At 37.6% G+C, this 25,315-nt stretch overlaps 1 protein-coding gene across 1 annotated transcript in view; it reads left to right on the top strand.

Annotated features, from left to right (window-relative positions):
- The first annotated feature begins 867 nt into the window (after positions 1 to 867).
- Positions 868 to 25,315, top strand: part of brinp1 (bone morphogenetic protein/retinoic acid inducible neural-specific 1) — a 161,190-nt gene continuing 136,742 nt past the window's right edge. Inside the window, exon 1 of the mRNA XM_012869008.3 lies at positions 868 to 1,284. The gene's annotated coding sequence lies outside the window, so the exon portion shown is untranslated. The remainder of the gene's footprint in view (positions 1,285 to 25,315) is intronic.

Here is a 25,315-nt window from a genome sequence, read left to right as displayed (position 1 = left end):
TATCAGAACCAGAACTATGATATTCAGCAACTTGAGATGCAATCGCTTCTCTGTTAGATCCGACTAGGTTCACATATGTTCCTCGCATGGACTAGTTTTGATAGATATTGTCTAGTGCAAACTGCGAACAAGCTACAAAAGACACAGTTTAGGAGATAATGTGACCCAGCTCTCACAGTGTGGCTATTTCCCACTATGTCAAAACTTATACTTCTTTACTCTAACACATAAACTTTGAAGAGTAAATGTCACTTGCTTCTGAACATATCCCATCCACTAACAGGTACTGTGACACAGACATAAACACTCACCAAATTCTGCCTCTTCTGTGTATACTACCATTGACTTCCTACTAGTGAGTAGATTTCAACACCACGGTCGCTTTTTAGAATTCCAGCACAATGGACAGTGCAGTAATGTCAGTCTGACTTCAAGAGTTGCAGTCAATTTCAGCACCATGGACAGCAGCAATAAACTTTTTTTGTTTTTGTAAGAAATCATTTTAAATCACGATTTTAACTGCGTTGTTAAAATAATTACACGTTTTGAAATGCTTTTTAGTATCAAAGTGATTAATATATATTGTAAAATTTTCTTTTTAGAAATTCATTAATTTACTTTATCCTAGCTTCCATTCTTAATGAGCCTTAATTTAACAAACATGTTTGCACAGAGGTAAACCATGGCTAAACTGCATATTCATTAACATTTAGACTACATATTTAGCATTTAGTAATACATATCCGCTAATTTCCGAGTACGAGTCACGATGCATCAACCTTCAGAACCATTACCCCCTGTATGACAGAGCCCGGACCCACCCCTTACTGTCTGCCATGACCGTCCTCTACAATACCATACTGGCTTCTTTGTACCTCCCCTTTCTCGCCCTCAGTCTGTGAATCCCAGCCTCTCTCTCTAGATATCCGTCCCACACCTCTCCGCCCGCAAACGGCTCCTACGGTGAGAAAAAAAAGAGAGAACAGAACTGTTTCAAACACGTCGACATAAATATAACTACTCGAGCTCCCTTTTTTCCCCTTACCCTCCCGACGGACTTCAGTACTTTTATACATTCAGCGCGCCAATGCCAGAGACCACGCAGAAAGGACGGATTTTTTCCTCTTGAGGATGAGAAGGATTGCCAAATCATCCGCAATCCAACATCACCGACTGAGCCACCAGCATGAGCCCTGGATACATATGCTCCAGCAGAAGTTGTTGGCTAGAGAACTAAGAAATCTTGGAGCAAAAATACCGCAAAGAGGGGAGAGTCAGTTTTAGGTAAGTGCTGTTCTTCCGACTTGGACCGCTCACAAAAACACGACGGCGTCATTTTTATACAGATATTTTTTTTTCTGCCCATCGCTGACCACGAGGTTGTGGTTGGGTAGGCAGGGCTACACCGTGGCAAAATTATGGCGATGTTGCGTGATCAGCAGCATGCTACTCGGGTGGTTGGTGGTGTCCTTTTTCAGGATGGAGGCGATTTTGTTTTCTTTCTTTTTTTCCCCCCTCTCTCCCGCTTGGTGAAGCTGCCTTTAAATTATTCGCCCCACAAGTCCTGCCAAGCTCCGCCCGGGCAGAATGTCAACGAATATCCGTCGGGTAAATACTAAAATGTAGACAAGTCACACACTCCTATGAAGCACTCCGAACCTTATGCAAATGAGTTTGCCTTAAAAATTACCTGCACTCTCAACGGCGATTTTGCAGGGCATCACCCCATGAAGGCAATGCTGGAAGATCGCGAAAACAGCGCGACGTAAAACAGTGCTCTCGTGATCCAAGGCTTGTATGGGGTGCCGTGGCTTTAGTGGGCGAAAATCACAAAGGTAACATTGTGAGTAGAGGTGTCTGACCGGGCCTGCGGATCATTGAGCAGTCGGCACACTGTTTCTGTTCAATCGCATCCCGATTGCACTCTATATAGTGGCTTGTGCCAACCATGTTGATCACTTCACTCAATAAACTGCATTCCCCGTCACCTGAAACTAACAGCTTGCATAGAAGAAGAAGACGAAGAAGAAGAAGGAAAAAAATCAGTGGAAGTTATGTTGTCATTATTATCAGTCTGCAAACTCAATCTTATTTGTCATGTAATGCTTGAAATTAGGTTGGATATCTGTCCAGCGTGTGCGTGCTGGCCTGTCCTGAACCGGAGAGCACGCAGACGAAATTGTTGTTGTTGCTTCGTGCGCGTGAGCCTGTCATCAGTGAGGCAAAGTTACCGTTCCATCAACTTGCTGCGATTGCTGTTCCGCCTGCTGACTGCGAGGGGAGCTCCTGCTCTTTTACACCGGCTGTCATAACGTGGCCACAGGCAAGATAACTCTGTATGATACTGATAGCAACTCTATGAAATTAGAGAAGCCGCTTTTGTTTGAAATAAGGCCGGAAGCTTTATCTGCAATTGCTGCAATTTCTATCTGACATTTTCCTCTTTGAAGAGCTGCATTAACATGAGCAAGTAAGTCCTAAAATGCAACTTTCAAGCGTGGGGCATTAGTTTGAGTTTACGTAAAAACGTTAAGCCTTGCTCAAGTCAATTTCCTCTTGTTCTTCCCTCATTTCCACATGTGCAATAGAAGAAAAAAAAAAAACAGATTCTGGGAGCTGAAATTGCAGAAGAAAAGCTGCCTTATCCGGCATGCTTCATTCAATCTGGTGGCCTTTTCAATGGTGAAATGCTTGCAACGTGTAATCATTCCCAAAAGGAAAGCTGTCTAAATCATATTTCCAAAATGAAAATGCCAGCAGTAGCTTAAAGCTATATTTGTGTCATGGCTTTAGATGACCCAGTGTTGATCATGCTTCCAGGGGCTGAGAGGAGAACAAGCAGCAGCAGTGGTAATTTCAAATTCTTACAGTCGACAGCTCACAGATGAAATATTTTCAAACCATATTGCTGTGACTTACAAGACTTAGAAGTGACCAACGTGGAAAATCTAAGAAACAGCAGAATTAACCTACACTGTATTATCTAAGGTATTTAAACCACGTAAACTTTTTTTCCCATTTTGTCTATACACAAAGTAGACATGGTTTTAAAATGATATTCAAATGAAAATCTGAAAGGTCTGACACAAATTTGTTTTTTGATAGTCTTTCTATCATACATACAAAAATCCAGTGCAACTGTTTGCTTTCTAAAGTCATCTAATTTGTATATATGATACAGATTTTCTGGGAATGTCTGAGATCTTATAGAGAACACTGATGAAAAAAAGCATTATGAAGTCCAAAGATGAAATCAGACAGGTTATGTATAATGTTGTGGGAGAAATTGAAACTAGGGTTATTTTATAAAACAATATCCCAAGCTTTTATCATCCCAGTTGGACTCCATAATTCCATGTGTCATCAGTGTTGATCACTATCCAAATTAAACCTTCAGACCAGGCAAACAAATAAAATTGCAGTATGGTTACGACACACAACGACGGTATATTTATCCATATTTTACAAGCAAAAGAACCTAATAAAGGCCAAATTTAGTTCAAACACGCTTGATGTGTCTAACATTTAAAACACAAGGTCTCTTGGCTGCTTCTCTGACCATTAATCAGAGAAACAGCCAACAGGCCTAGTGTAAATCTGTAAGAGCTGAAAAGATCCACAGCTCGTGTTAGATAATGTGTTGATAGGACAACTATGAGTCATGTTTCATATATGGCCTTTATGAAAATGTGCTAATAAGAAAGTCTTTGTTGAAAGAAACTCCTAATGAGTTATGTTTGCCACAAGTCATGTAGGGATGAAAACCAACGTGGAAATTAGGTGCACTGTTTAAATTAGACAACTGCGTTTTTTGGGCTACATGCAAAATGCTCTTTCTGGCACATCAACCTGAATGCAGCATCCCAACAAACACATTTTGAAACACTATGGTGGTAGCACCATGATGCGTGTTGAATACTTTTCTTCAGGAGCAACAGAAAACCTGGGTAGAATTAAATGTCCAGACCTAATAGAACTACTGACCTAACTCCAACTTGAGAATCTGTACATATACTCAAAAGTTATTTCAAAATTATGCAGTAATTTTTAGTACCCCAAAAGTACACTACGATTTTGGTTGTAACATGAAAATGTATACAAAGCTTCAAGGGTTATTTAAGGGTTATTTATTCTCAGAAGTATCAAAAATATTAAAAAATCTATTTAAAAAAATTCTTCTGTAGAAGTAGAAGCATAAACTTAAACCTTTTACTCAAGTAAAAGTATAAAACTACTTACTATACTATATTTGTATAGTATGATGTTGTTATTGAAAAAAATGGGATTGGCTGTTTCACCAACATATATGTCCATAGAAAATTAACCATTTAGTACAATGCAAACATAATAAAGATTCATATACATGCAATACTGAGCATCAACATGGGTTTCATGGAGCAGAAAATCTGATGTATGGTTGCATATAACTATTGGTGCAAAAAGTCAAACTTCAGAGACACATTGTCAATAACCTTCTACTTGTTATTATTGGAATCTAAATTAATAACCAAGCATAGCTACAAGAATTGATGAGCACAACAGATGTATGATAACAAAACTGGACATGAAATTGAGTGCATTACCCTCTTATTAACAATTACCCTTGTATGGTTGTCTGTATACAGTAGACAAAATGAATGATTAATTAACAAATAATCGTAAAAATTATATGTTCTTCTTCTTAAATATTTTTTGGGGCTTTTGGAAACACCACAATCACAACCACTCTGTTCGGGTAGAGCTATTTATCTGACTATATTTGTTTTGTTTTGTTTTTTATTGACAAGCCAGAATGAAAACAAGCTGAAATAAATTAGAAGTGAGACTATTTTCAAAATGTAGGTAGTAGAAAGTACAGATAATTGCTTTAAAATTTAAGGAGTAGAAGTAAAAAGTAAGCAAAAAAAACAAAAAAAAAAAAAACGACTCCACTGAAGTATAAATAACCAAAACTTATACTTAGGTAAGGTAACAAAGTATTCTTATTTAGTTACTTGACACCTTTATTTATCCTTTTGCAAGGTATTGCATTCATTCTACTGATGCTTTCTTTTCAATCCCCCCTTTGTTCAGACTACAGTGGTGTCACCAAACTTTAAATGGATATGGAACAACACAAGTCTGGCCGTACTGCCAAGCTCTCTCCCTGCGTGTCTCTCTGTTTATCTTAGTATTCTTGTGTTGGTGCGTCGTTGTTTTTCATTGGGAGCCGGATGCAGCTGTAGGGGCCAACAACTACTCCCCATGAGCTTTGGAAAGATATCTGTTTTTATCAGAAACAAACAACGGGGTCATATAATGACACGTTGCAAAAAAACTTTCCATTACTGGCAAGTCCATGATATTTTAGAGAGGCAGCTGATTCAGTTGACCTCCTCTGGAGTCTGCGTGACCTGTGAGCTGGAGCTGACAGTTTCGTGAGACTACATGGGTCAGAGTGCTTTGTAGTGTAAATAAAAACAGTTCCTAACTCAAGGCTCTTAATTAAAAGGTTTGTAAAATGAGCACAGGTGATTAATTACATTCTTAGTCAACACATGCTTATATTGATGTTGAGTTTAATTTGGCAAATTGCAAAGAATATTTGGTTTTCTGTGCATATCCCAAATAAAATCTTATTTTGAATAAGTCTGTGTATTAAATTCAGTCTGCTTTAACAGGCAGTTATGTTTTTTTTCTGTTAAGGAATTATATATAAAATACCAACAGCTTAGCTTTTTTTTTTTTTTTTTTTAGTTTCAAATGAACCAAGTCAAGCCGCTGGAACCAAATTATAATACAGTATACCGTAGCTGTTATAATTTGAAGTCTGACAGAAAAACATTATGTTGAATCTGAAGAAAATGCAATAAAAATGTGTTTGAGTATTGGTTTAGTTTTAGCCTGCATTCTTAAAGTTTTTATTTATTTTTTCAGCAGTGGTTGAGCCAGTTAGTCGACAGCTACAGTACAATTGCTTTGAAAGGCATAGTTTGGCTAGATTATTTCAGCAGTGAATTTTGATAAATTAAAAGTTCTTTCTTGTATAAAAATGATGCGTGCTTGTGGGACACGTACATTGGGGAAACACACGCAGTATTACCTAGCCCTTGATACTTGCCAGGTGGGGAAACACTGGATTGAAAACTGACACTAAACTGAGCGTCTGCCTCCCGGACCCATTATGTACTGCCAGGAAACTCAAGTCATTAGTGCTCAAATATGATAACGCTCACAACACAGAAGTAACTACAGTCATTTATCTTGCCTGACACCTCCTTGGTTTAGCTGGCTTAGTGACAGCACTAGTTATGCACTTATTGGAATAATTTCACCTCGCTTTACAACAGGGAGTATGATGTCTTGATGTGCTGGGATCTGCGCTGGTGGACAATTATAGACATAACCATACCTTTATTTTACTCTTCTTTGCCTTTCATGTGCCCTACAACAAAAAAATGTGACATACTGTTCTATAAGTTACTTCAGACATATTGCATTCAAAATAAATCCTTTCTTGTTCATTTATATATATATATATATATATATATATATATGTGTGTGTGTGTGTGTGTGTGTGTGTGTGTAGATATCTTCTAAGTTAAGTTTTTGACAGGGAACTCCAGCATTAAGGTTTGTCCTTTTAGAAATGAGATTTTCATTCTCACTTAGCTTTCTTCAGGATGGAAATTTATGACAGTGGTTAAACTATGCAGTACTGTGAGAACATTTTATTGTATCTAATACTTTTTTAGACTGTTGCTGTGTACTATTTTTTCTGGTTAAAGAAACCTTCTTTGAATTATACTTTATTGTCATTCAACTGCACATTAGGAACACATGTGCAGTTGAGTGAAATTTTGTTGCAAGGCTCTGGGTAAAGACATAAGGCTCAATAAAAAGAACTGTATTTTTAAAAGATTTATAGCACTATATTAAAATATGACAAATACCACATGATTAGGAAACTGCTGAAGGTGCTTTAATTATAATTCTAATATCAACAATGTATCAGATGACTGGACATTATAATGTGAAAGAGGTTCTCTGTAATGAGGCAAAGCAAATTACCACCAATCTCAGTTTTCCTCCGCTCTGTGAAAGTCACTGCTTCCATGTGTAACAGGCTAACAAAATAATGCATTCAAAAAATATATTCAAAAGAGTTAAACTTTTGAGTTGCACTTTTTTAGCAACAAACTCAAGACTGAGTTTATAATCAAATATTAAGCAGTTGTTATTTGACTGACCACCGAAGGAAAATAACATCTAATAAACTACTAAGTTGTTTTAACATTCAAATAATTTAAAGTAAGAATTAAAGATAGTGACTTTTTTAAATAAATTGTTTTAAATGCCATGTCAAAAGTTATTTATACCCTTCTCAAAATTCAATTGATATATCTTTTGTGGACCTGTCCAGGGTGTACCCCGCCTCTCGCCCAGTGAACGCTGGAGATAGGCACCAGCAACCCCCGCGACCCCATGAGGGATTAAGCGGTTCAGAAAATGGATGGATGGATGGATATCTTTTGTGACCTCACAGCAATTAAACCTATCTTTTTAATGCTGGTCAGCTTTTTGTGTGTTTCCACTGGTAACTTAGCAATTTAGTTTGTCAAATTGAGTCTTTGAGGTTGGAGGCACTTCTTTCTAGTATCCTAATCTTCATCTCCCTCCAGAGATATTGTATCACATTCTGGATCGGCATCCCAAAACATTATTAATGCTTCCATTCAGAAGAAACATTGGTAAATAAAGGATATATTTAAACCTGAATCTGCCAGGGTGTGTGAATCATTTAGGTTATTTTCTTTCTTCCGGTGTATTTATCAGTTTCTAAACCTAATCACCTTTTGGTTGTCTTTTGAACCCCCAGAACAAAAGCTGACATTGCAGCTGTTCTCACGTTTGTTGCTATTGCTTTAGCTAGATATGAATTGCTAAAAACAGACAGGCAATGGTAGTTCAGCATCTTCAAATCTTGATCGACTTGAAGGGACACAATCTAAACTTTGTTTGAGAAATAGTACTTTCTTTAAAATTTAATTGACAGTAAAATCACACTGAAAATATTGTAATTTTTAAGACCTACAGAACAGCTGCACAAATATATTGCTCCAAGAAAACTGTTTAAGGAAAAACTACTTTTTTCCCCACATTTCAGTTAACCATCTGTGTAAAAAAACAGCATCTTTTAAAATGTGAAAAATCATGGGAGGGTAATCGGTCTGAAAATTTTTAATTAAGACTCTTGCAGAGAACATACTACGCTTTCCAGGCTTCTCTATGATGACTAAGAAGTGTGGAGTACTCCCAACTGGAAAATCTTAGGTGCCCCTAATTATTTCCTAACCCTAACCATAATAAAGCAGATTTTAGTAGTATTTCAGATCATCTGGGATTTATTATGCGAAGCCCGGATGGAGATATAAAGTAACTATTTTCATCACATACAGTAGGCTCTAATTCTGAAAATGTAACTGCTTAGCAGTTATTTTTGAGCGAGATTGGAGTCGTAAACTGACCTCTGACCGATGTGATGCGAGTGACTCAGTGGGCTGTTGGTCGATGCCATGGGCTCCCTGCATAAATGACCTATATTGCAGCTCAGAGCAGCAACAATATGCAAAGCTGCAAATGACAGATCAGATTCAAATTGGAGTAGAAATAACACTACAGATTGCATAAAAAAAGCTTCAATATATTGGCTAGGACCAATTAATTAAAATAAAATTGTCATGACATTTAGACACAATTGGTTGAGCACTGAACATTTAATTTAATTTGTATGAACTAACTGTTACCTTTAAGTTTTCTCTGACTGGCACTTGATCACATTACGAGCTGCTGTCACCTATTAAAGTAGAATTTTCTATTCTGTATCAGAAACTAAACCTCTGATTTCGGTCTGATATTTTATGATTTTTGAGACATAACTTATTTCTTCCACTTTTATATCAGTAATATCCCTAAAATATTTACTTTATATATGAGTTTACAGCATGTGAACTGGAAAAAAAAACATTCTTCCTGGTTCAAACTAAAATTCTGTGCTCTTTTGAGTATTTTCATTTTAGGAGAGCCAAATGTATAATCTGTTCAACATGTCATTAATAATTATAAAGAAGTAGTAATTTATTTGTCATTTCAAGTAAATTAATAAATACATAATGAAACTAAATTATCTTTCGCTTATCCAAATGAAATTGATGACATAGAGTCTTTCAATTGCAGGAGATGAAGCAGCACTTAGACAGGAGCGCTAGTCTCTCCACTTCTTGATGCCTAAACAGTACAAGGACTAGCCCAAGAAATCAGCATCACTCTTTGGTGAGCTGTATCTCTCCTCTGATACTCCGCTGACAGCGCCAGATTTCAAAGACGGGACTAACACGGTGAGCATCACCAGGTTAGAAGTGTTCACATAACTACAGATGTGACACAAAAAGCTCCAAGAGATGTGCTCTTTTTTTTTTATTATTTGTAGTCCGTAAAACATATCATGCCTTCGAACAAACTCTCCAGTGAATAATTTTTTGCCATTTTTGTCTAAAAAATCTGAGAATACATGGTGTACTCACATGTACTTTCTTAATTTTCCAAGGCACCAATCAATAAAAATCTCCAAATATATGTTGACTGCGTTATGGGTAATTCTAGCGCTGAGAGAGACGAATTATAAAGTCCTGCCTCCCGCCCTGTGATTGGTCTGGTCTGTTTTAGGCCGGAGAGTATGGAGCCTTACCAGACTGACTTATGCCCTGTGTAAATCAGTCTGACTGGCAAGGCTAAATCAGCTCTAACCTCTGCTTTGCTAATGCACCCCTACCCAACCTATGTTCCTTGGCACTGGGCATCTTGATGCATCCTCGCTTGGTCAGGTTGGTCAGCTGGCTGCCTCCTACACAGTTGGCCAGACAGTTTCCCCTTCATAACAAGCTATCTATTATCTTTACATCAGTGAAAGTTGTCATAATCTAACTCCAATGCTGTTTTTTCACTTTTTTTTGGATGAAGAGTGGCCGCTGCAGATGTGTTGAATTCTTAGTGTGTTGATAGACCTTGCATTGTTACATAATTACGATGAAGCCCAATTACAGGCCTTCTATTTTGATTTATAAACAATTTAATCTGATTTGCAGAAGCTCTAGTTATGTAGTTGTCATTTTTTCTTTTTCTCGAGCATTTGTGAAACATTTTTCTGCACCGTTGTGGAAGTCGTGCTGTTTAAGGGATCTCTGCTCGTAATTCTGGCACTTTTGTAGTATTACATAACCATGTCAACAGGAGAGTTATTTACACGAAGAAAAGCTGATTCCTTTTTCAAAGTCTTAAGTAATCCCAGAGATAAGACCCTAAATCTGCACAAGTTTAAGATGAAGTGTAGTACAAGAAAAACAGACCGTGAGGAAGGAGAAGATTTGCCATTCATTTAATAAGGGTCTTGGAAAATGAAAACTCACTGTTAAATGTTACTGACAAGCTAAGATAACTAGAACCTTAAACATATGTATGAGTAATACATCTTTAATACTTAACCTTAAATTAGTAATTTGTTATTGTCTACGTGAATAAAAATAACTGGTAGGTATTTTAGAGGTTTCACAGTGCAGTGCAGAAACAATGGTTCTTTTTTTGGGGGATCTGTTAAAGAAACACTTTATCAGTGCAGTCGTGTCTTTTCTCACAGATCTAACCAGCTAAGCAAAATGGGGCCTAATTTGTGGGAAATGTGCATGATTAGCACTGCATACTTTTACCTCCACAGCTTTGGTGCTGTGAAAGGCGTTGCGCGAGTGACTCCAAAAGTAGCACATAAAATGACCTGACAAAGCACTTTCACAAAAGTACCCACCTATAGATTTTTTCTCCCTTTTTATGTACCTGACCTTGCCTGTGTCTATATCTGTGTGTGTCTCTTGCACATGGAGCATATCTTAAATGGCTCAGGCTGAAAATCTGCCACAACAGCAGACATGTATATTAATTAGAATTCTAAACATAGACGCCTCACATTCACTAATGTCAGTCCGGCATGTCCCAATGGGTGAACCAGGAGGCCATTTGCATTCCTTGTATGTGAGCTCGTCTGCTTAAGCGCCACATCCTGTCATATGTAGCTCGAGAAACATTGATTGACCAGAGATTTCTGCATATCTGTGATCACTGAGGATCACATTTAGGTCCTTTGGGGCTTTCGGGCTTCTGTTATGTAATCAAATACCTTCAACTTTCTTTTTTGATCAGCTTCATGTCTACTTACAAGTCCAACAACATCTTACATTTTTAAGCAAAGAAAGAAAAACACTTTTTAATAGCTAACTGTTTTTTGTTTTTTTTGTTTGTTTTTTTTTTGTTTTTTTTTTTAGTATGTAGTTTTATTTTCCGGGCTACTTGAGTTTTAAGGATAGGTTTATCTCAAAGGCTGCAGCATTCTTCAGGTTTTTGCTGAATGTTAACTAGTTCAGCCTCGGGATGAAGAATAAAAAAACATGTAAATGAATAAAACATAATTTTGAGCTTAAGATGCTGGTGTCATTCCCTTCCATTTTAGTGATCTTTACATTCAGTATACATGATTTAAGGAAGTCTAAATTGCACTATATGCAAACCAAAATCTATCATTTGTAATGCACATTTCCGAACGTGTAAACAAGGGACTAGCTGGAGGCTATCATTTTGCGGTACAGCTTATACTGTACATGCCTTGAAGTTCTTTAAGCTGCACTTTGAACAGAGCCAGCAAATGTATGCTCAAAGCAAATCTCCCTTTGCGAAACAGATAAAGTACATCTGAGCTGATCTAACACTCCTTAATGACTATGAAAGTAGCACGTAACAAATGTGAAAACGAGTTGGGGTACACTCTGTAGCTAATGGTGGTGCTTGCTACATAATCACATCATTTGATTCCAGTTGACGATCTGAGTTGCAAGTTATATCCCCCATTCTTGCCTTATTTTTCTTATTTCCTCTACTCTTTATTGTCTAATATTGGCCAAATGTATTTAAAAAAATTCTAGTAAGAAATTAAATGAAACAGAGTAAACAAACAAAAAAAAAAAACATCTAAGAAAGGTTACTAGTTCACATTTGTGTTGTCTGTTGACAATGAATAGAAGGCAGATGTTGATTGGGAGACCCTGACTACAATGAGTTCAAGAAGACATTTGTTAACCCAAGGGTTTCTTATAGTTTTTTTGTACTCATACTGAATTAATTGCAAAATAAATGAATTCAAAGCATGCTTTCATTTCCTTGTAATTCCAGATCAATTGCAGTTTGGAAACACAGTAGAGAGCACTCTCCTTGAAAAATGTCAATTTTATTATAAGGCATTTGGCAAAAGGTATCACTTTCATCCACAGAGAGTAGCAGCTGTCTTAATAATTTAAGATCAATCCTAAACAGCAGGGACATTTTGCGGGAAAAAGGGTAGATCAACTGTCAGCACGGTCTCTGAAGGCCTGAGTATAACAAGGAATGCTTAAAGCAAAAGATGAACTTATAAAAATAAACAATAGTCAATGTCGCACACTGAAAAAAGGAGTACTTGCTTTTTATTCATAATGTTTTACCGTTCCCGCACGTCTTATGAGCAGGAAAGTCTCTTAACGCTGTGCAGTCAAAGGTTTATGTTCTGGGAAAGCCACAGTTCTTTCACCATCATATATTTCAGAACCACAGCACAATTTCTTTTCATATGGCTTAAAATCAATAGCAATGAAGAGGGTTAGGGCAAGGCAAAATAAATTTACAATGCAGCTGTACTTTTAGATTAATGTAGTTACATTTTAACCTGGCAACAATTTACTAATTCATGCTGTGAAACACTTTAAGACCCTCCAGCGAGCAAATGTGTTTCAAAACATCCAAGTTAAAATGCATCACATCAACCCATATGTGCACACACACAGGCTAAGGTCTAACCTATTCTTTTCCCAGTGATACATTTTCACTTATTGTGTTTACCCAATTCCAGTTGCAGATAGTCTTATTTGGTTTGGCATAACACCATGAATTTAGGTTTGAACAACTGTGTCTAGTGGGTTTACTTTTTTACATTGTGTTTGGTCAGCATTAATTCAAGACAAATCACCTGAGCTTTTTTATATAGATGTTTTTTTTGTTTTGTTTTTCAAATTTGCATCAAGTGATTAACTGACGTTGATTTTCTTGTACCATGATTAGGTTAGAATTAGACTATGTGAAACTACATTTAATTTTGACTATGATCGGATTGCATTAGAATGAATTGGATTGTTTGAATGGCATTTAGACAAATTTAGATTCTATGTCAATGGGTATGAATTAAACACATTGGTCTTGTAAAGTGCCTTGTATTTACTGCAATCTGGAGTAATATCAATGAAATCGGCAAAATGTAATTGCATCAATTAGAAACTATTACTACCGGTTAGGCACAACTAGTTTAAAAAAAAAATGGTGGGGAAATCTGAAATACACCACTACAAAATGTTTCTTGTCTTGGCCCCTAAGATATAGATACCCATTTCCACCTGGTCTTACATGGCACTAAACTTGTTAAACTAGGGGGTCTGGAAAAAATGGCCATTAATTGCACCACCGGAGTGATAGTTTCCAGAAATTGTTAGTTCTCATTTGCTTCTGATGAAGTGGAGTAAAACAAAATAATCCCCCTGCTAAGCAGATAATGGTAAACTGGGACACAATTTCATCTGCTATAAATCAAGAGAAATGACTTTTCTGTATCATTATCAGGACAATAAAGTTTATACTCATGGCCCATTAGTTGGGCTGGATTCAGCCCATCTACACAACAAGATGAAGCATTCTGTAGATAGACTGTGGGTGATTGTAATGTCCAGGGTTTCATTATCACCCACTGACTGAACTAAATATTCAGATTATTTCCTGTGAGGCGACAGAACTAACGCATGTTTCTGCAGAAGACTCTTTCATGCTCTGTTGGACTCAATTCACATCATGTTGTTTTCCACCGTGGCTGTTTGGATTATTAATGAACAATGGCAGTGGACTGCCACTTGGCAACCTATCACAATTGCCTGGTGGAGAAAAGAGGCCCCTCCAGCTGCTTCTCCACCTCCCCTCCTTTTTTACATCCACCACCGTCTTACATTGCACTTGTGTGGTGTCTAGTGGACAGGGATGCTTGCTCTGCTTTCTCAGAAAGGTTATAACCCTGTAAGAGATCAAAGAAAAAAAGTGCCTCTCTGTCTTTACTAGAGATTTTAGCAGAATGCAGTTTTGCTGCGCTGTGAGCCGCTTGCGCTCTGGCTGCAGCTGATTCATGTGTCTAGGACTGTGCGTTCCACTTGAAAGTAGGGACAAACAGAGGGTGATAAAAAGCTCCAAGTCACTCAATTGGCCCTGAATTGCCTGAACTTAACTGCAACATCAGCAGTACAAAAAGTGCCTGGTGTGGTCAACTGTTTTTCCCTCTGTTTAACTTGCTCAGCCCCTCACATTGACACTAGGGCCAGGTGGATAGGGACGAAGAGGAAGGAGGGGGGGGGGGGGGGGGGGGCAGTGAGCTCGATTTATCAGTAATTATGGAGTGCTATTTTCTCTGTCTCCCATCCATGTCTGCCCTGGGAAGCAGTAGCCATTCTTTAATCTTGACACCCGGTGATCATGTAACACCGAAAAGTGCCTATTAGAGGCGGCGAGAAATTGGAAAGAGGCCTCTCTCTTGATCCTCCTTTAGGGGAGCTGGGGTGACAAAAAGACAGAGTATGGGAATACATGAGTGAGGGGTCGCCACGAGATGAAGGCTGAGGGAGTGAGGACAATTACAGAACTCGTTTTCAAAACTCCAGAGGTTTTGTAGGAAAGTGGGGTTAAGGGAGGGGAGATGAGCTCAACATCTTTTTTTCTTGGGTACAGAAAAAGAAAAGTATTGCCAAAGGACATGCAGATAATTTGCCTTCTGAGATGAACTAAAACAAGTGTAATAATGTGAAATCCAGTTGTAAAGCAGGTCTTCTTGCCATTCCCTCTGGGCTTGCATTGCACAGAGTCAAACACAATCCAGACAAAGTGGAGCGTAATTATACTTTGCTTTGCGATAATTGTTCCATCAGATAATATAAACCAGGTGATGGAAACACAAGCAAAGACAACACCTGCATTTAAATGTAAAGTTTTCCCTCTGATGGCCAAAACACAGTATGCAGATCTTTGTAAGAAAATGTCTGTTTTGACACTTAGACCCAAAAGCTCAAATAGATTAAATTTCTTTTTATGTCTTTGAATAATGACACATCAGACTAGTCTCAGTTTGTTCTTTTTTTGAAACACTCGAATGTGTGATACACTTTCTGCCTACCATCAAAATGCAGAGGCAATGGAAATACACATTGACTGAGTCTCTTAACATGAATAATTTGTTTTCTCAATTGAGTGCAGAGCTGCCAATGCTGTGCCAGTTTGGCGCCTCACTCCATTAACACTCTTCTCCGCATATTGGAGCAACATAAAAACACTGAGTGCCAAATTTTTTTTTTTGATCCACCTTAAATGGTTTTCTTTAGACAGAACGGACGGAGTCAGACACACAGCATAATAGCTTAAGTGTGTGAACTATGAATAATCACAGTATCACAGATTAGCACAGTGGGCATATTTGTTATGCTGAGATGCAATTTTTGCATAAAAAAGCCCAACAAAATCCGACAAGCATGTCTGAGCCAGACAGGGAAATGATTTGTGTTTCACTCAGATTGGTGTTTAAATCAAAGTGCTGATGGTGTGCTGACTGCATGCGAGAAGAGACACACTGTGCACTGTACACACAGAAGTATCTCATGCATGATTTAATCAGCCTCTGCAAATAGGAAGCTATTGTGAACCTGTTCTATCATATGCTAATTTACAGTGTAAGAACTATAGAGACAATGTTAAAGTCATGTTAGACTTATGGAGTTCTGTCAGGGTTAATCCATTTTTAATGTCCGTTATTTAATCTGCTCCATGAATGTTGTTAATTTAATTAGAACTATCACAACATTTTTAAATATATTGTTTTCTTGAATTTAGGTCAGGACTCGTATGGGAATTTCACTGTGATTAGCTTGCAGGATAATACCATGTATGTATTTAAGCTAAATACATAAATAAATTAGAACAAAAATTTACAGCTTGCTATTTCGACATATCAGAGTTGTCTTTCTTGTAAGCACAGGAAGAAGTACTTTCACTGCAGCCAGCTGACTGGCAATGCTCAGCTGCAGGTGGAAATGTGCTGTGTTATTATATCAGACACTTTTTATTGTGTCTCTTATGATGTGAAAAGTACAGCAAGTTTTGTAACATTTACATAAAAATACTTCTTAGATGTAGGTAATTCTATGATGATAGGATCATCATAGAATTACAAATTCAACAAATACATTTTTTGAGTAACCCTTATGGTATCCCAACCCTTGTGGTGTCCCTTTACTCTATAATGTCCCATAATGTATGGGATACCACAAGCTCTCAGGAAAGGCATTTGGTATTGCCAAATAGGTTTTCTATAGTTTATTTGCACGTTCAGGCAATGTGAAGTATGGTCTCTGTTGTATTATTTGAACACTCTCAACAAGTTTTGCTAGACACCACAGATGTTTAATTTAAAGCAGGGTTTTGATTTGTAGCTTTCTAGTATGTACTAACGCTATTATTATTTTAAACTGTATTTAATTATCTTTTGTTCAAAATCTAAAATACTTAAACAGAGCAAACGTAAACTGAAATGTTCTACATTGACCAGAGACTTGTTAAAACACAAACTCAGATTTATGAAACTTTGTTGGATTTGTGAAATCTCTAAACAGAAAATGTTTATGCTTTTTTTTAGTGGAACCACTACTATATATATATATATATATATATATATATATATATATATATATATATATATATATATATATATATATATATATATATATATATATATATAATGACCCCAAAGAAGGTCATTAAAATGATAATAAAACTGAAGTTTTTTGTAATATGGTGTCTTTCTTTCTGTTTGGTTTTATGCTGTTCACTGAGCGGGCATGGTGGGTGGTGGGGGTCACAAAAAGTCTGTCTCACCCTGGGTACCATTTGTCCAACACCTGTTTTTGCTCATCAGACATATTTTGTTATTGTAGTGTAATTACGTCTCAATACCAGTATGTGCTTGTTTATTTTCTTTACTGAATTGCGTACTCTCAAACTGATAAGTATCAGTTTTATCATAGGGGACATATACAAGTACACCCTTATACCTTTGCACAATTTCTTGAAAAGAACACACTTGTATACCATCCCAGTAGACCTCAGTGGTGCCTTATTGATGTAAGTCGTAATGATGGAGAGGCCAGTGCAGGTGAGGCTGACTTGAGCAGAATCCTCTCTGGTGCTTTTGTACACTCAGCACACCAAACAAGACACCAATGTAGGGCAGGAGAAGGAGCAACGAAGCAGATTCACAGGGGTGAGGGGGGGGGGGGGTGCAGTGGTAGTAGCCTTTGGCTGGCCCTCAGTGGAGTCTGCCTACTTTGTAGAAACACTGCATGGGAATACAAATCACATTTGGAGAAGAAAACTGGACTGACCTCACATTGTATTCTGTCAGTGTGTTATGGAGTTCAGGAAAGAATACAAAATGTATTTTTTGCTTTGATGCTCTGTTTCAATGTTCTTTATTTAAATGGTTCATCATAGAAGTCTTTTATCACTGTAATTGAGCTTAGGAAAGTTTAATAGAGGGGACCTTTTCATTTTTAATTCTTTCACCTCAGGCTACTTCTGCTTTCATTACTCCGTCTAAGCCACGCCTTTTAGCTTCTGTCTTTTCTCTCCCTCCTCCTTCCATTTACAGTCTTAAATTCAAAAGGCCCTCTCGCCTTACTTCATCATCTTGTTAAATACAAAATGCCAAAAATCCCCTCCTTATCTTCTAAAAGGAGAACACCTATCGGTGCTTCCTGGTTAACCCTTTGATCCCACCAGGCTTTTCAGACCTGGTACTAACATGCGTCTTCCTGATGCAACCACAGGCAGACAGCTGTGAAGAAATGTGTTTTTGAGGGACCTTTCAAAGTTGGATATCAGATAGCTTCTATATATAAAATAAGTATTTATCTATGTGACACTTTAAAAACTGATGTGTTAAAAACAACCCACTTGGGGTTACTGCATATTGCTGATCCAGTCATGGGTCATATATGTAGCAATCCAGCACTGGTTAGCTGATAATGGGCTTGACCCAGAATACCTGGTAAGGTATTCACTCAAAAAGTGGTATAAAGGGATTAGCATCCTATGTTAAATGTACCAAAGCATAGTCAAAAAACTCATAACCTGGATAACTAAACAAGCATATTTTAGGCTAAAATTCACAAATTCATCCATCCATCCATTTTCTATCCTTCTATGAAGTCTAATCTGCTTGTTGGTTCAAAATGGTAGTCAGTAAAGACTATAAACCATCAAACTGAGTGAGAATGTTTCAAAAATGTTTTGTCCAAAAAAATCTACTCAACTTGCATCCCGGTACCATAAACCCTAAGAAATTACCAATGATATGAGCAGCTACTTTTTTTTTTTTTATCACAAATGCATTCAAAAACTTAAATTCACATTAATCCATTTTAACTCAGCTGTTATAAACAGAAACACTAGTAAATGTATAAAATAAGTAAAACTGTATGAAATAAATAATTTGTAATCTTTCAAAAAAATTGCCCTGTGCAGTTCTACTGACAGAAAATAAAGCTTTTAAACCTTTTAGGATTTTGAATGCTCAGCTGCGGGCTGCCTTCATGTTTTCTTCATGACTTGGATATTTACACACAACATCTGCAAGACTGGTTGCGTATACGTTATTGTGTTTGGTTAAAAATCTTCCGATTTAACTAATATGAAGTATTTGAAAATACAATGACCACAGCATGTACAGCTGTTAACAATAACAATGAAAACTTCTATTTAAACCCCCTTGTAATCAGTGATTTTATTTGACAGCCGAAGCAGCAAAAACATGGAAGCACAGGAGGTCGCACACGTAGCTGCTGCTATGACATTTGTTTTGCAAGAATCCACGATTTCCTCATTGAGAGAAGAACAAGAAGTGCCTTGACTAGCTTACCTTTTTGTGGTTTCTCGTGACGCCTTCTGCTAACGTCTTCATTTAAGAAACAAGAATCTTTTATTGTCACCATGTTTTACCATGGTAAAATTACCTTTGAGCCAAACACTGGCTTAGGTTACACACAAATAACATGGCACACATACACAACAGACTAAGTATCTACAGTTTTTTCACACGAGAGCATGCAAGTTTGTATCAGAGTCCGAGAGCTCTAATATTAGTCCCTTTACGAATGATATGATATATGATACCATGATTGGCTAAAACCAACCTCTGGTAGGTGGCCACTATGTGACGCTTCATCAAATCAGCTTGGAAAGTTCTGCTGAATGCCCCTCCTTTCCCCAAATGGATTTGATGGGGGCAGTCCCAGATGGATAATGTGCAGAACGGAGAGTGCTAGACATTGTCAATCTAGCTTGCCAGGTTACATCAATACAGCCCATTATTGCATTATGAATGCTTATAGGGGACATAACATGCCTAGCAATTCTACCTGTCACATTGGAATCATCAGTCGAGGTCTATATAAACTGAAACTGCAATGTATTGGTCTGAAATCTTCATAAGTTCTCCCCCACGTTCCTCCTGTGTACCGTTTTCTGATGTGGTTTCTCAGAGCAACTCATTTTGTTGCAGTCTCTTTAAAAGCAGATAAGACACCTCATACCCCCCCCCCCCATGCAAGGTCACGGAGTATTGCACTTTACCACAATTGGCCATTTTGATTGTATGCTGGAGGGCGGTGTAATGAACAACCCAGCATTTTCACTTATCCATTTGTAGTTTTAGGAATTCTTCAGCTTGAACTACATTGCTATGATAAATAAATAAAATTAATAAAAATGCCGGATTTGCCAAATTGATAACCTGGAAGTGCATGACTTTGTTTAGCAGCTTGGCAGTGAATAGTGTGACGTAATTGTAAAAAAAAAACAAAAAAAAACATGCTTTTAAAACTGAATGGTTTTAAAAGTATTACCCAAATAGAATATAAAGATATCTATATAGCACCTGGACAGACTACGTTAAAATTTTCTGCATTTCCAGGGACTCCAATTACACAACAAAATTTTTATTTGAGGGCTGAAAAAAGTAAATTTTGCATGACATGTCCCCTTTAAACAGATGTAGACATAAGTGTTTTCCCGTGTCCAAGACCAGTTCTGAATGTAGGGTGCTGGAATGGATCTGAAAGTGCCTTCAATATATCCTGGGCACATTTAGACGTGTATTTATTGCTTTTCGACTTGTGATTGAATATTCCAGAACACATGCTAACACAAGGGCCCAACAGCCCCTATTTGTGTCAACACTAGCTTCCATTCTTTTTTGGTAAATTGCAGACAGAGTAGGCCTATTCACTGAATTGAGAGCATCCATCACATGCATAACTTGACCTTTCCAAAGATGCTAGTTTCTTGTTTTTGAGACAAAGTGAATTTACATCCTAATACAATGTGCACAGACCTTTGCATCAGTCACTGCCTTTGTTTGAAAGTCTTGTTACAAGGTCATTGGACTCAAAGTGGCTTTTTCTGCCAAGTGACAATGTCACAGTTATTTTAAATGTTTCTGGCTGGGTAAATCACAACTTTGTCTCTTTTAACAATGTATAAAAATCACAATTTACACTTATTGCTTGTTATAATATTTCATATCTCTGAATGGAGGGCTGTCCTTATTTTCTTTATCCTATGCTCCAAACTAAAAAGTAAGTAAAGTTAAAATTAGGCCAGATTTACTGTTTTCCTTCCCTCTGTGTGTCATACCCTCTATTAGAGTTACTTTTTGCCACAAAAATGCACTTTGTGTCATGAGCATTATTTGATGTCTAGTGATGTGACTCTTTATGACATAATGAAGAAGCGTTCTTCCCTAATGTCTTTCTTTTAGACTTTGCTCGTAAGAAATCATTGTGTGATCATAAAAGTCTAACTTTTTACCACTCTTGTCATAAAAAAAAAGAAAGGATGGCTTTGAAAACAAAACCTTTAGTCGTGAGGACAGACATTGTTTAGAACATTCATACTCTTTCTTAGGTAAGATGGAAATGTTTTTACAGCTTTTTGTGTTTCTGTTTATTACTATTATTATTGAACCATGGGTATTGCAATAGAAACAATCTGCATATTAATACTATTTTTGTCAATATTTAAATTACTATAAGTGCTCCTTTCACCAATAAGGGCAAAAATAAGTTTTACCTAAACTGCCTCATTAAAATTTAAATTATAGAGTAAAATTTGCTGCCTTTCTGAATGCAAACATTTGAAGAAGACCCTCAAAAATCACCCCTGTTGCTCTGTGACTCATAGCGGGAGTTTGAAGGAATTGATTTGTGAATTATTCAGTAAGTAAGGGAAAGCTGCAATCAACAATCATGCATTGGGGTTCCAACCAGTGCATATTAGAACAGATGAGCTGAATTCTTGTCCAGAGATGAAAGTCGCACAAGACTTACATATGAGCTTGTCTCCACTTCTGACAGGGAGGGGCTGAAAAGCCAAAGAAAGGGAAATAAAGATCCTAGTCTTGTGGTGAAAGCCTCTGAGCAACAGCATTTTAAAAAGGACAGCCAAGAGAGAAATTCAGCGACAGTGAACGGATTTCAAAGACAAGAGGTCAAGAGCACTCAAGTTAACACAGGGAGTAGGAACATATTGGCTGCAATAACCTATATCAAGAGCTCATTTTTGCAAATGATAACCTCCAAAGAAGAGGTGGCAAAATATAGCACACAAAAGGAAGAACTTTTCTCACCAAAAGTTCTCACTGTTGTAGCCTTAAAACAGTCCTGTTCTATTGATGGATCAATTTATGTGACTATGTCTGCTACACCTATTGCTACATGTTTTGTCTATTACACACAATTCCTTTTTTGAATTAAAACATTTGAATCTCTAACATGACATTAGAAAGAGCAACTATACATGACTCTAAATCCATTTTTTTTTTTTTTTTGCAATCGTAGTTTATGCTGATAAATGCTAGAACTGAATGTCATTGCTTTAGCAGTATTGGGGAAAAGGTGGTGCAAAAGAGTGGACTCTTACATCACATCTTTAGGCACTGTAGGCAAATAAAAATGCATTATGCTGTGGTCTGCAATGTTAAATGCAGATGTAATAGATGAATACATCTCAGTTGATGCAATATGTGTGAGGTTGAGATGGCCTCAGAACTATCTTTGAGACTCGGATACCTTGGACAGTAAAGTCACAAAGCATAAATGTACAGAACAGTTAAGCTTTGCAATGCTTAATCTGCATTGAATTGAGCTGCAAAAAGCTCTCTCTCTCTTTCTCTCTTTTTAATTTCCACCATCTGCTCCACATCTCTGCAGCTTTCTCTGATTTATGGAACACACCAAGCATGTGCTTGTTCCTCTTTTCTGTCCTTGCATTTCACAAATTTAGGGGTTCTAATTTAGAAACAATAGGATCAGTGACCGCTGCCTTTACATCCCGCTCCTTCCGTCCCATAAGAGCCAGGTGGTTGGTCGGAGACTCTTGCCAAAGTCCTGTTGCTTATTTGTTCATCAGAGGATGAATAGAGAGGGAGCTTCAAATTGAGATGAAAATGAGGTCAGTATTTTCAGAGATGGCATTGCATCAGAATTCAGGGAGCTAATAAGGATTGCAAAAGCAAACAAAAATAACCCACTGCAGCTGGGAAAAAGTAAGGAAAAAAATCTTTTTGCATAATGCCAGTGGGCCACTCTCCTGAGAGAACAGCAGATGTTATGTATATGTCAGTGAGAACCCTTCAGAAATGTGAAAAAAATGAAGTCTGGTGTAAAAGGTTCAGGAGAACAGTATTAAATAACAAAATCTAGCAAAACACTTTATTTTCTGATTCTTTTTTTTAAATTTGCACATCTGTCAAGAAAAAGTGACAGTCGTTCACAAAGCAAAGATGGCTAGGATGAGTTCGGGTAAGACATACTGTGTTGTGCAAGCGTCATATTGTGTAAACACTGGTGAAATCCGGCATGAGAAAACAAGTACCATGTGTTTTCCCAGCAGAATCCTCACTCCACACACTGAGACGGGATAAGAAAATCACACCCTCACCTTGATAACATGAGATTTCCTCACATATGTCTTCCTAAAATAATATGCATTTCCATAAACCATGTGCAGTAGCCTTGCAACATTTCTTCACACTCTCTGTTCCACTGATGGTGTTATTTGAATAAAAAATGTTACAGGCACAGGCAATTATGACAGATAAGTTACAGGGCAGAGTGAAAAGGAAGGGTGGGAATGCATGTTTCATTCTGCTTGTAATTACATAAAAACAATTCTTAAATATTGTGTAGAATTTTGGTATTTTTTTTCTTTAACTGAATAATATAGAGTGAAGAAAGAAGCTTGTATTACTTTGCAGAGTTTGTTCCTACCCATTCTGACTTTCCTCAGAGAGATACTTGTCCAAGCTTGCTCGGCGTAGACCTTTTGGATCCTGTCAGCGGAAACCCTACAGTAGATAACATCGCTTGACATTTACATGCATGAGCAAGGAGCTGCTGCAGTGCGAACAGTATCATTTACATCTTCCCAACTACTCGTATTCGAGCCCTGTTTCATTTCACAGGGTCTCGTGGGTAAATTTTTAGTGTGACTGGCTAAGAGAGTGAAATCTATTCTGGCCTTTTCTCTTTTCTCTCTTTTTTTGTTTTACATTCAGTCGTACATTATTATCTTGAAATGTTGTAATATGAGTTATCATATCGAATCTGTTAAAGCTGGAGGGTTTTGCCTCATTTCATTTGACCTCTCTAAAGTCTTCTGAAAGACAGGTGAGGGACGATGCATTAAAAACAAAGACTTTGCCCTGCGAGGTAAATCGAAGGGAAGCAGTAGGTGGTTTCTCATCAATAAAACCACAGAGTAATTAGAGAAAGCACTTGAAAGCCAATTTGCATGTTGACAAATAATCAATCTTCATCTTTTCCCCTGCCACAGTAACCAACAGCAGCAGTGGTGGATGTGGTGACTAATGGTTGGCTGGCGCTACCTTGCATTTCACTCTTTTTGGTTCAAAGCTGTGATGCTGGCTGAGGATGTTTTGCTTCTGCTGTCGGCTCCGAATACAGTTTCTCTGAATGAGTTGAACACAGGAGCAAACTGTCCTCTTTTCACTTTGAGAGCATAAAGTGTTCTGAAGATAATCTGTTTTTGTTACCATTTGGCATGTTAATGGAAAGGTTAGGCATGTACATTAAAATAAAAAGAAACGACCCCTTGTCACAAAGGTTTTTTTTTTTCTTACTGCCAAATCCAGTGTGATAAGTTAATTCCATTTTTATTTCATGCTAAATTTAATTGCCCTTTGCTTAGCCAGTGTGAATAATCTTTCTGAGTCATGCAGAAAACAAACCTTGGACCTCAGCTATTAAGTCTTTGCTTACGCTGAAACCTTATTAATTAGTTTGCTTTATGACATAGACAACTCCTGTTTAGAACCATCTCATAAACCGCCCCCGCATTGCCTCTGTTCAACCGGGCAGCTATTAAATCAACCTCGGAGCACTCTCCTTGCACCGCTTCACATGACAGATGCAACCGACTCCCATCTGCCGCTTCTCTCTCTTCCCTTGCGTTTCATTGATTCTCTCACAACCAGAATAGGTTTGGATACAATAATTCAGCGGACAGGTAAATTGGAATAACTCTGACCATTAGTGAATTAGTTTGCGCTTTAAAAATCAGCCATTGATTCCTGAGCCAAGCTGATTGGTTGCTGACCAACCAGAGAATTTAATTATCAAACAGAGCGTTGCTTGCTCAGCCATGTTTTCTGAAGGTCAGGGTGCCACTGCAGCCCCTTTTTTAAAGAAACAAGACAACCAAGGCGAGAGATTTGGTCAGGGAGAGAATCCACTGCAAATGGAATTAGCCACGGCTGGCCTACCCATTCCTGTTGCTGCCTAGCAATTGTAAGGGGCAGGCTATTACCATGCATTTCTTGAAATGACTGTAACCTGAGCAGTAATAATTCTTTGGATTCAGATGTGTCCTAGCATATTTAGATGCAACCCAGCTCTCCCCTGATTCTGTCAGACCCGCTCGTGAATCTGGCCTGTATCTCACAAAAAACCCTTGGCCCCCTTGAGGTCATATTAATATGAAGTGTGTCAAAATATCCCAGAGGAGTACAAAATTCATTTTGAGTCTGCCAACCATCCATAACGTTACGTCA

The sequence above is a fragment of the Fundulus heteroclitus genome, chromosome 8, assembly GCF_011125445.2.
Source record: "Fundulus heteroclitus isolate FHET01 chromosome 8, MU-UCD_Fhet_4.1, whole genome shotgun sequence".
Classification (NCBI taxonomy): Eukaryota; Metazoa; Chordata; class Actinopteri; order Cyprinodontiformes; family Fundulidae; genus Fundulus; species Fundulus heteroclitus.
The sequence above is the reverse complement of the archived record's forward strand: the minus strand, read 5'-3'. Positions and strand labels throughout refer to the sequence as shown.